This window comes from Lycorma delicatula, chromosome 5, assembly GCF_047948215.1.
Source record: "Lycorma delicatula isolate Av1 chromosome 5, ASM4794821v1, whole genome shotgun sequence".
NCBI lineage: Eukaryota > Metazoa > Arthropoda > Insecta > Hemiptera > Fulgoridae > Lycorma > Lycorma delicatula.
Genome location: NC_134459.1, coordinates 53,995,730 through 54,010,219, shown reverse-complemented (window position 1 = coordinate 54,010,219; position 14,490 = coordinate 53,995,730). Strand labels below are relative to the sequence as shown.

Below are 14,490 nucleotides of genomic sequence, written 5' to 3'. Positions count from 1 at the left end.
GTAGATCGAACCCCGGACCCCTACTAGACCGGTCGCTTCACAAGTGAATAGATGTAGAAAGGAAGAAGTTCCACTTCTTCCACTTCCACTGTGAACGGAGGCTACATTATCGTGGATAATGTGTTCTGCCAAAGCATGCATGGTGGGCAGGATAGGGATAGCCTACGCATGGAGGTGGTTAGGGGCCATTGGGTCGCTGCCACTGGCGATATGTGTAAGACTCCCAACACCGCCCTGTGTGTATAAACTGGCAGTCAAGAGGATTTCTTTTTGAAATTTATAAAAGAAGTTTTATATATATTTGTGAAATCCATCTCCTAGACTATTATAATTATTAGGAGAGATTTCCAAATTAAATTATGGAATGTAAATTACATCCAGGAACAGACACTGATTCTTACCACAATATAGTTGTGTCTAAATGTACGGTGAGGTACAGAAAACAAAGAAAAAATGGGATAATAAAGACCAGAAAAAAGAATGATATGAAATAAAAATTGGGACAAATGTAAGGACAACTATTACAAAAAATGAAGAAATAAAATTAACAGAGGAAATAATTTTAATCAAGAAAGGGACTTCAAATAGAAATATGTCTAAAGAAAATTACATATCTTACATTGGTGTTTGAAATTTTTTCCACTTAACTTTAGCAACGTAACTGATAAGCACAATGAACACTTTTCTTAGGATGTGTCAGAGATGGAAACATCCTTCCAGGGAAAATGGTCTAAAGATGCTTGCCGATTACTGTTGGGGAATGAAAAGAGTTGTTCCTGAGGAAGATTCATAAGAAAACTAAAGAAAAACAGATATTAGGTAAGATACTTTAGGCTTTATAATTCATTAATCAGGTTTTCTTTAAATTTGCGTTACTAAATACCCTGACCTTCGATTTAATTTTGGTTAAAAAGTTTAAAAAGTTAAAATTTTTGTTTAAATTGAACATTATTGCGTTTTTTAAATTTTATTTGAATTTTTTCATTGTTTATTTTATATAACCACTTAGAAGAGGGGGGTGTATCTATTAAAATGTAAATTTTACATCAAAGTAAATTTGATGTAAAATCAAGTCTGTAACACTTTTATTGAGTGCTAGGAGAGAAATTATTTGAATTGCACAAAAAACAACGGTATTAAAACCATTTTTCTGTAGTGGAATTCATGGTAATGTTTTTTTAACATTACAGTGAAGAGAGCAATTTGTTTTTTTTTTTATGAGGAAGAGTAAATATAATTCTCTGTTTATTTAAACCAAATGTACAACTTTTTTTTGTAATGTTTAAATAATCATCACAAAATAAAATAATAAATAAATAAATAAATAATCTTCCTGACGAAGTCAGAAAGAATGAATTAAGGTGATCGATATCTATTATTAAATTTCACAATATTAAGATATAATTTATTCTGATATAAAATGATTAACTTTTGTCGCTCTTATGCTAAGGGGTTTAATATATACTTTTCTTTTTTTTTTATTTACAGCTATGTTTGCCATGATTTCAGCTTTTGTTGTTCATTAACTTTACAGAGGAATTTGAAACGATGAGAATGAAATTTTCACCAGATTACAGTTAAATTATTTAATATTTTATATGTTCTCGTACGAGACAAGTGCACCGTTCTACGATCATAAGTAAGTACAATATTACTTACATTTAGTAGAAAAAAAATGTTTTATTTTTCAGTAAAATTTTTTAATAGTATTGCAAAAGAGAAAGCTTTCTTTGAAACCCTTCTTGATCTTGGTGATCCGTAAAAATAAGTAAGTAGTCTCTTCATGTTTTATGTAAAATAGTTGTACACTAAAAACAATATTCTTATTAGTGCAAGTCTTTTTTTCTGCCTGGCATTACGAAGAGATGTCCAAGATTGCCATCAGTTTTAATGGAAATTCTTGTTAGATTTAGAGTTCTTTTTCATCTTTATCATAATTGAAATCGTCCAGCTATGTACGACTCTAAATGTTTATATAATAATTATGAATTTGTAATTTTCAAAATTCCTATAGAATCTCTTCAAACTTCAAATAAATTGAAACAAAAAATATGCACAAAAGAACAAGTATAATGTATTGTATCTCAAATTAACTAGTATTTATTTCTGGTTTGTAAAATATAACTTTTCAAATAGAAGATTTTTTGATATGACATACCATAATTTATTTTCACCTGTCTGATGGCATGGCTTAGACCCGGTCTAAATTAACCCTCCCATTGCCAAGCTTTTCGACACCTTTATTTTACCAAACAGAGTATTTTGACTACCCCAGTACTACTTTGTGATTTAGTGTAATATTTGTTTTTAGATTCTGTTATTTTCAACGAATAGCTTTATTTAGTTTTGAAATACAGTTTTTCAAATAATTAAAAGTATTAAAAACTGAATGTAGAAGCAAAGTACAATAAATTTTATATCATTCACAAGAGAAATTCAATAATGGACACCTGTAAAATTAAAAATGTATACGTTTTGGCTGTCATTGCAGTAAACTAGTGCTTTGCCTCAAAATAACATTTTTGAACTGTTCATTCAGGTACATTTTTGCATAACATGCGCTTCACAATAACAGTTTCTTCTTTGTATATATTACAAACAAGTTTCTTGCACATTACACAATAGAATCGTGTTTTACTATCTTCATTTCTCTTGCAATCTTGACAGCACTGTGATGGTAACTTGGAACTTTCAGGTTGGATTACTGCTGTCGGAATTTCAGTACCGCATGCTTTCAGTGCGTCTTTTACTTCCTTATTAAGACTGTTGATATTTCTAGCTCTTTCCTCCATGTTGCCTTTGCCAAGAACAAATGCCAGCTCAGTCATGAAAAGTTTCCATAGGCTCCGATTATTCTCCTGCCACTCAGGAAATGTTTGTGTGTACAGAATTTATGCATTCAGTGCTGAAATATCTACCATCTCCATGAAAAGTCTTAGTGGCCACCCCCTGGTTCCTCTAACACGGCTGTATTCTCTTGTCATTTTGTCTCCATTATCTACGGCACCTTTAGTTTTGTTGCAACGGAGTATTATTTCAGATTTGTATTCACTTCCTTCACCCTTCACTTGCCTCTCGTGATGCTCAATAGAGAGTAAGATTACCGACTTACCCCTTTTTGGAACACGGAAAACTAGTCATTTGTGAAACCAAACATTGAAGAATGAACTTCTTTCTGGGCAAATATTCCTTCAGAATCTCTTTCTTATCGGAATACAGAGTACCAATGAGTGTCATGTTTTGTTTTAATAGTTCAGCAGCCAAGGGACAACCGGTGAAAAAATTATCAGTTGTCATTTTTGGCATTTCACACTAAGTAGGGAAGTCTCACAACCCCACCAATATATCCTGTCAATAATAGCTATGAAAACAAAAAAAAATGGGGTCAGTCATGATTGTGAATACAATTTCAATTATTTCAGGACAAAGTCATGAAACCACAAGTATGTATCTCTTCACATAAAATTATTATAAGGAAAAAATCAACCTGGGTTAGTTAGAATACCTTGCTTGGTAATGTGGGGGTTAATGAAGTTTCTTTTGCAGTACTATTTTAACAGAATAAAAAATCAAATATTAAAATGATTTTTCCTAATTCTGACAAAAAAAATGAAAGTAATATAGTATTTATATTTTAATTAGAAGTCATTATTAGTTGTAAGAAACAAGTAAACTCAATTGCGCATATTATATTTATTAGTGTAATAATCACTTAGGAAAAGAGTAAGAATTTTTTCTGAATCCTTTCAAATTTTAGTTCTTTTATTCCATATTTTATATTACCCCTCTTTTTCATTTTTTGTAACATTAGAGTTCCATTTCCAGTTTTATATACTGGAACTAAGAAACCTAAAAATTCTATAGAATTTTAGGTAGATTTAATACGAAAGTTATCTATTGTAATGGGTACCATGATTTGCCTTCTAGAAAATTTTGACATATCTTTGAGTTTCACGTCCCCCAGGACCCCAAAACCACCATCAGCTCAAAAGATTATTTAAATATAATCTTTTGATATATATATATATCTCTCTGTATATATTTCACTTTCTTGTGGACACGATAACTGCCATAATTTTTCGCCAATCACTTTCAAATTATACATAAAATATAACAACCCAAAATCTCGGTTGAATTCATTAATGGGCAAAATCAGACCATGGGGGGATTTTTTCAAAAATCAAAATATCCCTATAACTTTCGTAAGTAAAATATCAAATTTCTTTAAAGTTCCTACTATTCTTTGGATAAGGGCCTAAGACTTATCTAAGTAAAATTTTTTATATCACCATCTATCAGTCCAAGGGGTGGAAAAAATGAAGTTTCGAAGACAAAAAAAAAAATCATACCTTCCTCAATAGGCACAGTATCAAATATGTTTAAAGTGGTCGTTAGTCCTCTAAACATGACCTTAAAACCTTTGTCTGAAACAATGTTTGATATGACCAACCCTTACAGCAAGAGATGACTGAAACATTGCTGAAATTGTAAGAAGATGGGGCTTGTTGTAGGCTAAACATGTGAAACTTTATTTCACATGCAACCATTGTTGTATTAAGTAAATTTAAAGTTTTTCTTAACTTTAAGGTAGAAATCTTTTTTATCCCTTACTTGGCACCGGTGAAATCTACCTCCACCTTTCGGCATGCCAAAAGGTTTTTTTTCACTAATGGATCACTTCTGACTAATAATTAGGTATTTTTTATGTTTGTAAACGAATTTTATAATTTTTAAATTCAGGAATTAACATTATTTTTTATTATACAATTCATTATTTTCAATAATTTTGTTACAAATTCAATAATTTGATAATAAATGTAATCGATTTAACCTAATAGATAAATTTAAAAATAATACATAATACTTTCAAAAAAGGAAAAAGAAAAAAGACATTAATGTTTAATTAAAAACAAAAAATTATGTACAGTTAATAAATCAAACAAATCAGGACATAGATAATTTGAATTCTCAATACGTTCAAATGTTTGAACATTCAGTATATTATTATTAACTAACATTATAATAGAACACTAAAATAAATTATGGAAAACGATAAATACTCTATGTCATTTATATATTTTTATTGTGGAAGTTGAATAAATTGCATAGAAATACCTTACAGCAAGCAACAGCAGAATATTTTTAAATGGCCAGAATCATAATTAATAGACTATTAACAAAATATTTATTTTTAAAAAATGAAAAGTTATGAGAAATTTTGCTAATTTTTTTATGTATCATTACTTTACAATTTATTACTCCAAAATTTAACTGTAGTAATCTTCTTGAATCAGAAGATTCAAGTCTTCTGAGACAGCTAGTATAGTACAATCTCTACTAGAAAAACACCATAACAGGATGCAGGTGGATTGGAGGAATAAGAGAGGATCTTAAGGAAACTGTCTTACACCAGAAGACACCACATTAAGATAAAATTAAACAAGAAAATCAAAAACAGACGCCTGCTTCACACTCGCCAGAAAAACATACAACACGAACATTTTTAACACTAGAAAGGGCACAAAGAACAGAACTTATTAAAAAGTACTGGCAGGAACGCAAGGCTCAAACAGTCCCATCAAAGAGACTTTGATAATTGGCTGACCAAAATGTTCTTATTATGTGGTCATAAAAAATTATATATATTTATATATATATATATATATATGTCTCTTCTTTTAATTAAATTTTTCCAAATGCTTCTTTCTTCATCAATTTGTCGCAAAACCTTTTCATTTGTCACTTATCCACCCATCTGATTTTTAACATTCTCCTATAGCACAACATTTCAAAATCTTCTAATCTTTTCTTTTCAGGTACTCCGATTGTGCAAGTTTCACTTCCATATAAAGCTGTGCTCCAAACATATACTTTCAAAAATCTTTTCCTGACGTTGAAATTAATTTTTGATGTAAACAAATTATATTTCTGAATAAAGGCTCATTTCATCTGTGCTATTCGGCATTTTATATCGCTCCTGCTTTGCCCATCTTTAGTAATTCTACTTCCCAGATAACAAAATTGTTCTACGTCCATAATCTTTTCTCTTCCATATTCAGTGGTCCATCTACAATATTTCTACTACATTTCATTACTTTTGTTTTGCTCTTGTTATGTTCATGTGCTAGTTCTTGTGTAAAACTTCTTCCAAATCGTTCATTGTTTCTTCTAAATCTTTTTTACTCTCGGCCATAATTACCATGTCATCAACAAATCGTAGCATCTTTATGTTTTCACCTTGTACTGTTACTCCGGATCTAAATTGTTCTTTAATATTATTTACTGCTAGTTCTATGTAAAGATTAAAAAGTAACAGGAATAGGGAACATCCTTGTCGAACTCCCTTTTTTATTACAGCTTCTTTCTTATGTTCTTCAATTATTACTGTTGTTGTTTGGTTCCTATAAATGTTAGCAATTTTTCTTCTATCTCTGTAATTGAAACCTATTTTTTTTAAAATGCAGAACATTTTATTCCAGTTTACGTTATCAAATGCGTTTTCCAAGTCTATAAATGCCACGTATGCAGGTTTGTTTTTCTTTAATCTTCCTTCCACTGTTAATCTGAATGCTAAAATTGCTTCCCTTGTCCCTATACTTTTCCTGAAACCAAACTGGTTTTCTGCTAACACTGCTTCCACTATCCTTTCAATTCTTATGCACAGAATTCTAGTTAAGATTTTTGATGCATGACTAGTTAAGCTAATTTTACTGTATTCTTCACGTTTATCTGCTCCTGCTTTCTTCGGTATCATAACTATAACACACATTTTGGAATCTAACGGAAAAGAGATGCGATGTATATAAAGTATATAATATATTATTATTATTTACTCATCAGAATACAAGATTTAATTAACTCATTTAAATAAACTTTCTTGGATGCTAAAGTAACATCTTGAAACTTCAAAGCCAAGAGGAAAAATGATCTGTCATTAACGGTGAGCCCTTATGGCGTAATCCATACTGGTGGATTGAATGTACAAGAATCTGTCAATTCATTCAACTACAGCCAACAAGTCTATTTTTTGTGAAGGTAGATACTTTTGATGGCTAAATTCTTGCTTGTGACCATAACAGTGTATAGACATCGACCGCAATTGTAATCGCGCAGCTAAAAGAAGAGTTGTTACAGTAAATTAGTCTAGTCATAAAAGGGGAGTCCGTCCCTGACTTCGTTTAACTTTATTTTATTTTACCAATTATAAGGCCAAATTTGGTATTTTAAATCGATGCAAGAGTAGTCTACATACATTTGACTAAGGGACTAATAGCCCTATCTACGCTATTATCTATTTTATACCTAAATATAAGTTTTAAATATTTAGCTTTAACAGTAAATTGACTGCTAACTAAGATTACAATTAGCAACAGTTCCAAAGACCAGACTGCAGGTCTCTATGCCATCATTAGGTAGCCTAAAGAGGTAGCAGAAGAAAAATTAGTTAAAAAATAAAAATTGATTCATTAAATTTTAATCTCCATCTAGAGTTGAAAACGATTTGTTTGTTTATGTCACTCCTATGAAAGGCAATATTCTGTTCATACATTTTGTAAATTAAGCATAGTAAACGATATTTGCTCATTAAAGCACAATAATTTTTTGATTTATTTATAACTGGAAAATAATTGATGTGTTTTTTTTTTTTTGTTGCAAAACTCAGAAATACATATATATATATATATATATATATATATATATATATATATATATATATATGACAAATATCAGTACACAGGATCAAAATGCTGTTTAGATTTTTATCTGGAACCGATCAGAATAGATTACATAATTGTAAATTTCTATGTTTGAGTTCATTGTTCAAAGAACTTTTATTCTGTTAATCCACATATCGATTACATTCATTGTAATTTTCCTTATATTATATAAGACTTTTTTAATATTTTATCAAAAATGTATTCATAATCGATCGTTAGAATTGAAGTAATATACTCGTGCTTTTAATGAACCACCGTAACACATGATGTGTTTTTTTTTACTCCATTCTTTCTATATTCTCCTGAAGACGGGTGTAACAGGTGAAAACCTTTCGATACATTTTATTGATAAGAGATTGTAGATTGTTATTATTATATAATTTTTATTTCTTTTTGCAGGGAAAAAGGATGGATATCACCAGATGTGGAAGAAATTTATAAATCATAAAGATTTATTATAATTAAAATTGTAATATTATCGTAATGTATAAATTTTTTTTTTACTATGTTATAAGCCTGTAATGTGAAATGTATCGTAGACATAAATATTGTTAGGCTGTTCTTATCAAGGTTTTGCCACGGTTTCCCTTGATACAATAGGGCAAATGCCGGAACAGTTCGTTTAGTTTTCCGTGGAATTTAATTTTTGACATCCTTATTCTTACCTAAAATAATGAAAATAAATATTTATTTATAATTTTATTTTTTGTAGTTTTTTTTCATTACCTGGTTAATGCCGAATTAATGTGACCCCCATTAACCACTAAAAGTTGAAATTTAGCTCAAATACATAATTTTCTATCGGCTAGATGGCGCTCCGCCGTGTTACAGCAACCGTGTCCATGCTGCATTATACATCGGTGTCAAAACAAGCGGAATGGAAGAGGAGGGCTGATCGCACGGCCACCAAGGAACCTAAACCCCATTAGATTTCTTTTTGGGAGGCATATAAAAATCATTATTCGGAGAAAATACGCGACATCAACCATCTACAGGAGAGGGTTGTTGCAGTGCGACGGTAGCATACATTACACTCGACATCCTGACGAGTACGTGGGAAGAGCCGGATTACCGTCTGGACATTTGCAGGGCAACGAACGGTACATATATCGAAGTACACCAAGAAAAACTTCAAAATCTACCTGTTAAGGATAGACACTAATGTACAGTAAGTAAGTTATACTACCTTAAATATAATGCCGTTTAAATCGTACTTGAAATCAAACAGTTCTTATATAAAAACTCTGTATGTATATTTATTTGAGAGTAAAATCATATTTCTATGGTTTGCATAATTTTTCCATACGCAACAGACATCCATACGTGGATCTAACTTACGAAGGATACCTCTACAGTAAATTTAAAGTAAAGTTTTAAGCGATTCAACGGAACATTTTTCCGATAGGTTATGTATAGTAAATACAATTCGATGCCGAGTTGTAAATTGTAGTAAATCGCCTGTGGTTGTGTTTTTTTTTAGTATTAATACAATTTTTAACTGATTTTAATTTTTTTTTTCATTTAATTAAATATTTTGTGACACTCATTTTTATCATGATTTCCCTTGATCCATCCAGAAAAATGTTGAGCGGTTCTTTTATTTTCCCGTCTAAATAACGCTATAGTACAGCTGTAGCTCTAGAAGGAAAAAGTATCCGTAATCTGTCCAATTTGGGCATACGCGGTTTTCGCCTCTACGGAACCCAAAAAACCGGATGGAAATTTTCCGAATGTTAATGTTCGTATGTACGAGTGTGCGAGTTCGGTGTTAGCCTCTAAATCGTCTTATATCACCAGATCAACCGGACCGATTTTGACCAAACACGGTCAGATTACTTCTATATACGGGGCATTGATGCGTTAAATTTTCAACTTAAAAACTCAAGGGGCGAGGCTGTAGGACAAGGGCACCCTCAGTATCTCGAAATTTCACCTAATTAAAGTCGTATTTTTCTTAAAAATAAAAATATTTGCGAAATCGCACCTCCACCCCAAAAAATGCTCTAAACTACTGTTATACGAGTATATTGTGACGTCACAGGTGAGCGGTAAAATTAAATAAATGAATAATATTTAAAGTGTAAAAAAATAATGCGGACTGGACGGTGCGTTAAGCCTCACAGCTGCAACAATCTGCCGACGGTGTAAGCGAAATTTGTTCTGTGTAACTTGTGAAATTACATTAGTTAATGCCGACTGTTGTCGCTAGTCCCGTCACACATGACGGTATGCGAATTAAATACGGTATGCGCGCGCGCTTTAGTTTGACTCATTGAATTAAGTAAACGAATAAATATACTTAAATAAAATAATAAATATTTTAAATTAAGTTGTGTGTGTAAGCCGTGCATCAGAATTAGAAATAATGGCTAATTGAAGACTACAGAATGAAAAATTCACAGTCCACTTACTTTATTCTATTTCTATAAAAAGTTATATTTTATTTATATATTTTTGTAATTTTTTTTTTTTTTTGAGTAAAATCAAAACTAGTAAACGGTTGCATAACTTCCCCAGATTTCCTCTTGACTGATTTTTATTTCAAATACGCCATTGATATTTAGAATACAATCTCGAAATATTTTTAAATATCGAGTAATAGAATTCGAGTCAGATTTGAACCCCTTTGTCAAATGACGTTTTTACTATAAAAATTATGCAGTATTGAAATTATATCGAGGAAAAAATCAAATTTCTTAGTAAAACATTTTGTTTCCTAGTCGTTCTCCCCTTCATCAAATTATTTATATATGTGTGTGTAGATAGAGATCTATTACAAAAAAGCTATAATGAGGATTACTTGAAATTATAAAAAAAGAAAAAAAAACAATCATGAACCCCTCAAAAAGAAAATATTTTCTTCAATTAAAAATTTACATACGCTTACATTCAAATAGTTTTAAAAATTACATTTTCTTGGTTAGCGATTCTTGTCTGATAAAAGTTTTACCTTAATTCTTGCCTTAATTCTTGGTAAAATTAAGCCAGATTGTAGATCTAAATAAAAGAGTAAATGCTATGTTTTCTTTTCTTTATGAAATCTGAAGTGAAAAATCGAAAGAAATTGGTTTGAGAACTGTATTTTTAGTAGTTTCTGAGAAATCACGGGTTAAAAGACAAACGATGTGTAAATCGCCCGCATTATGCTTCCGTTACTGAACCGTTTCAAAAAAAAATTTAACATCGGTTGTTTATTTAAAAAACAATTAAATTATTTCATTCTACATAAACAATATTACTGTGTCGATAAATTTTTAAATTATACCGATTAAAAAGTAAAAAAAAACCTCAATTTCCTGTATCCTGTTCACCGTGTAAACAAATACAAATAATTTCCATTAACGCCTTCTGAATTGTGAATTATTATATATTTAGTCGCTTAATTTAGTTATCTCGATATTATTTCATCTGTTTTTATATTTATGGACTTTAATCGAACCTAATTTTATTTTGTAATCGATAGTGAAATTTTTCATGCCGATCTGATTAAGTTTTTACCACGGTTTCACTTGATCCATCCGCACAAATGCCGGGACAGTTCCTTTTTTTTATTAATGAAATAGCGTATTTACGCGTTCCCGAGTATTATATACTCTTATATAATACACTTATATTATTCTACACTAATCGGAATAAAAAAATTATTTATTAACTTAATTAAACTCCAAAAGAAAAATTTATAGAGGTATCTTTTACTTTCACGTCTCGATTGAGTAGATGAATAACTTTAGGCGACAGAACAATCTGATAGTGTAATGCGGTGGTGTGTATCTTTTATTTTATCGATAGTCGGTTTGATTCGCGGTAAGGGTGTGACATTTTTTATCATATGATCCTCATCATCTATATCGATTCACTATAAATGTTGACTATCTCTCTAAAGAAACTGAATTTGAACCGCAGTTCTGCTATCTCAAACATTAGACGTAATAACAACTTCCTGCTAGCCGTGCACGATGACTGAATCGGTCGCTGTTACCATCTATCTATACGATGTTTATCGTTCATTTATTATTTATTTTTTTCGATCGATGAATTAATTCACCGCAGAAGCTTACAAAGACACTTCTAAAGCGAGAACGTGAAAATGGAATTTTTAGCGTATGAAGAATACCGTGTCTGGCCGAGATTAGAACCCGGTACTCTGAATGAACGGCCGAGACGCTACCGCTCGGCTACGGAAATCGAGTAATTAATTTTATTTTTCACTTTTAAGTCGGTTCAGCTATTAACTACGTTTTGATTGTTTTGTTATACGTTTACCATAACTAGGCGCCAATTCAACCCACGACTTTTAGTGTAACAGGGGGAGCAGTTCTTTTTCCGTTGTTACAATCTTCATTCATTTTATTTATTTAATTTTAAATATTTAGCGATATTTGATATGAAATTTCTATGCGCACGCGTGCGATTGTTTTAACGTGTACTTTTATATTAATAATAAAGTCACCTGATTTGTCAGAAATGGAACATTAAATAAACGGTAACTATCAGCTACCGTTAACTAGCATAGATGTCGCTCGGATTTCAGTTCCCCGGTGAAATAAGACATACTGAAATTTTTAAGGCGTTATATAAGGGGTAAAATTGATGGTTTCTTATGTTTTTTGACCCGAAAAATAGAATAAAAAAACCAAGAACTATCATCCCTTATTTTCACGATATCCAGCGTAGAACAGAAAAGTTCAGTAACGAAAAATGTTTTTTTAGGTTTGAAGTAGAATAACTTTGTTAAACAAACTTGTAGAGAGTTTAATTCTGAGAAAATCGTTGTAATATACTGTATGGAGAAAAAAACTTTAAGGATTTGTAAAAGTAAAAACAACCGTTTTCTTTTTTTATTTAGTAAAATATGTGTAACCTTTGAAAAATTAAAATAATTTTAATTCACTTTAAAAAAAAAATACTCACTGTGGTTTATATTTTTTTAAATTTAAAATAAACGTTGGAAAATTCCACCGTTGACATCGATGCACTTTTCAACTCGTTTCCTTGCGTTCCTTGATGAGGGGCAACAGCACTGAGAATGCAAGCGATCAGTTCGTCACGTGCGTCTACTCTTTGCTTGTACACCTCTCATTTCATCCGTTCCCGTAAACAATAATCTAAGGGATTTAAGGTTCAGCTATCTACTCGGACAATTTACCAGCCCTCTACGTCCAGTCGTAGAGGGTTGGACGTAGAGTTTACGTAAATACCGGTACATTTTTCATCTAAAAACCGTCTTACTTTATTCGGGAAACGGGTCGGTATTCCATCAAGTCGATAATACATTTCGATTTGTTTCTACGATGACAAATTTTCAAGCAAAAAAAAACATCGTTTAAAAATTTCTCCCCGTGACACGTTTTAGTAAGAAAGGGCCTAATTTTTGTCGATCGTGCCGCATCAAACGTTCACCGAAAATTACGGCTGGAAATTTGATCCGACTGGAGCGTGTGGTTTTCTTCACACCACCGATGTGAATTCCACGTGTTGTTTACGCCGTTACGGATACAAGTAGCTTCGTCCGTAAATAGTACGAACGAGATTTAAAAGTAATTATGTTAACGCGCTGAAAAAACCCGTCCGGCACGATCACCAAGCTTGAGGTGTTTTATTTTCTGGACGTGACAAGGATTCAGTCCTTGAGCGAGTAATGTCCTCCGTACTGTACTTTGTAGAATGTCGAGTAACGTAGAAATTCTTCGCGTGCTCGTTTTGGAACTAAACTGTACTACTTGAAGAAATTTTTCTTTTCATCGGCTTGTACTGGTTGGCGTTCAAATGAAACACGAGTGCTGTGAAGTGTGCTATTCTCACGAAGATTATTAAATTCTACAAATCAATTTGTTGTTTGCGATCTAAATTTATTACGCTAAAACGTTGTTTTTAATTTTCATAAATTCATTCGCTGTTTTCTGTTAAATTTTGTTCCGTTTTGTTTTTAATAATAAAAGTTGATATTTTTTTGTTTTTCGTAGACTTCATTTCATTAATTTTCTCAAAATTAAGTTCTCTACACGTTTTCTTAATAAAATTTACGCATTTTTCAGTCGTTTAACAAAGTTATTGTACTTCAAACCTAAAAAAACGTGTTTTTCGTCACTGAATTTTTCTGTTTTACGGCGGTTATCGTAAAATCTATGGGAGATACAATATTGGGACCTGCTTTATTCGATTTTTCAGGTGAAAATCATAAGAACCCGTCAAGTTTACTCCTTTTATGACCCCCTTAAAAATTAAGACGTTTCGGTTAATCTGTTTTGCTTAGTTTTTACACGATAAGGTTTCCGAGATTTAAGTCGTGAACAATCTTACAAGATGTGTATTTTACACGATCTTGGTGCGATAATTTACCCTATAGATTTTTTCGGACCGGCAGATATTGTTTTTTGAATACGGGCTATGGCCTACGGAGTCCTGACGAAAGGTCGCCTATTTCGTTTTTGAGTTTGAAACGGACTCCGTTGTGCGCCGTTTTTTAACCGAATCGTGTACTACTACTCTTTATCGGGATACTGACGTTCGAAAACTTAGCGAAAATATTTTACGTTTCTCTTGAAAGGATCCAAAGCTTCCTCGATAGCAGCCCTTTCCTCGATGGAATACTGTATTTTAGAATAAACATAATCGTAAAGAACGAAACTATATCGCACTATAGCTGGAACAGTTTACAACCGACAAAAATAGACGATTAGTAATAGCAGTATTAAACGCGACGCTAAAATAACTGCACTTCGAGCCGATTAGGTTCGATTTTTAAGTCGCTCACCCGGTATTACAATAATGA

The 14,490-nt window shown here is 31.6% G+C and overlaps 1 long non-coding RNA gene across 1 annotated transcript; it reads left to right on the top strand.

Moving 5' to 3' along the window:
• Positions 1-344: 344 nt before the first annotated feature.
• Positions 345-8,377, top strand: LOC142324431 (uncharacterized). Its single transcript, XR_012756286.1, has 3 exons — positions 345-819; positions 1,489-1,639; positions 8,118-8,377. It is a non-coding gene; the product is annotated as an uncharacterized LOC142324431 (long non-coding RNA).
• The last annotated feature ends 6,113 nt before the right edge of the window (positions 8,378-14,490 follow it).